We start from the raw sequence: 2026 nt of genomic DNA, 5'->3' as shown, positions 1-2026 counted from the left end.
CCCTTAAAGCCATGTGTTTTATGAGTGTGTAGGTTGTAGCCTATGTCTAAGGACATAGGTAGACAAGGTTCCTTTGGTGAATCTGATCTCATAAATTAAACCAACTTAAATAGTTGGGGAAAAAAATTTTTAGCGAGCTTTTGGGTTTAAAAACCCTTCATCAGGCTGAGGAAGCCTCTACATTTGGTGTGTGCTCTTCCTGGATGGAATGAATAGTAAAGAAGCCCAAGGCTGGACTGGTATGCATACTGGTTTACATCCTGTCTTGCATGCATACCAGCCCAGCCTCTGGCTTTTTTCTATTCATTTAATCCAGGAAGAGGACACACTAACTGCAGAAGCTTCCTCAACCTGACAAAGGGTTTTTAAACCCAAAAGTGTGCTAATAATTTTTTTTCCCCTACTATTTAAGTTGGTCTAATAAAAGATATCAGATTCACCCAAGAACTTTGTCTGCCTATGTGTTTTATGATACATTCCAAAAGCAATTGTAACCTTGTTCCTGAATTTACTCTGTTTGGAACTGCTCTTGCATGTGGCCTTCAAGAAGGCAGGGGATCTGCAATTTGTCTGGCACAGTCTTCTGACTGCTCCATGAAAACTCATGGTTCTGTATCAAGTCAAGTCAGAGGTCTTCTCAAGCCTAACAGCCATTGGGCTAATGAGGTTCATGCACAACAGTTTCTGGGCCAACAACACACAAGGGGAATGATGGAGCCCACATCACATCTGGCTGCCTTTGACTCCCCAGCCACATGACCATGTACCTGTTTACAGCTGTGTCAACTGTGAGGAAACTTTGACCAGGGTCCAGAGCAGGGTTGGAACTCATGCCTCTGGACAAGTAACAAAACACCTTAGATGGTCTGCCACCACACTCTCATGGTGCTAGATAGGTAATAATAAATAAATATAAATTGCAAAGGCCATGATCTAGAACCCATTGAAGTGAACGGAAAACTCTCAGTGATTTCACAAGCTTTGAATCAAGTCCAAAAGACACAGAGTCATCTGTTCTCCTCATACTGTAGTTTGTCAGTTTTTTCTTGCTGAATTCCCCAATTCTGTACCATTCAAAGATGATGACGGCCTGTTAAACCTGATCTATCTATCTGTCGCGGGGGGGCAATTATTTTGGGCAGAGGGCTGCTTACTGAGTTTTGGCAAGCCATCAAGGGCCACGATTGACAGGCAGCCATGGGCAGATAAATATTAATTTTTTAAAATTTTTAGGGGCCTCACGGGCCGGATAGAATGACCTGGCAGGGCGCATTTTGTGCACCCCTGATCTATCTTATCATTGGGATGTTGATGGCTGTCAGTTAGTTGTGGCACATCAGATACTTTTTCACCTGCATCACGTTCAAATAGTGAAGGAGCAGGTGGGCTCCGAGGCGTCCTGCCCCAGCGCAACCACACTAAGTTCCCGCACTCAATCCCAGAACGCGGGGCACAAACTCATCTTTTCCAGGTGCATGGAAGAAGGCGGGGCCCGGACAGAAAGGGCCAACATAAAGGAGACGCTGGCGCCAGGAGGAGGGCGAAGCGGAACCGGAAGAGAGCCGCGGGGAAGCCGAGACCTGTGGGAGCACCTTCAGGCGGAGGTGTACTGTCCGGAGGCACTGCAGAACCTGGTGGGGTAAGGGTAAGCCCCAACAGGGCTTGGGAGTCGGGTCGACGGGCTCGGCGAAGCTGTGGACTGTTGGACACTGCCGGGAGTGGCTAGACCCGGCAGGAGCCGGGAGCCGTATATACTGTAGCGTAAGGGCACTCACAGAAGATGAAGGGGTTTGCCAGTACTCGAGAAGATTAAGTGGCTTGAGGAAGCCCTGGAGAGGGCTGAAGAGCCCAGAGAGGGCTCCACAAAAGGGTGCTAATGCCCACAGCAGATAGGGTAATAACAAGGAGGCCTGCGGAGGGCAAAACAGCCTCCTTGCTCTAGAGAATCCCTGACTGTAAACTTTGTGTTGACCTTATATTTCTTTTGCAGACATTTTGAGTGACATACTGACGGGTGACCTGCCCG

This window comes from Crocodylus porosus, unplaced genomic scaffold (assembly GCF_001723895.1).
Source record: "Crocodylus porosus isolate Cpor-Errol unplaced genomic scaffold, CroPor_comp1, whole genome shotgun sequence".
NCBI classification, from domain to species: domain Eukaryota; kingdom Metazoa; phylum Chordata; order Crocodylia; family Crocodylidae; genus Crocodylus; species Crocodylus porosus.
Note: the sequence above shows the minus strand (reverse complement) of the source record.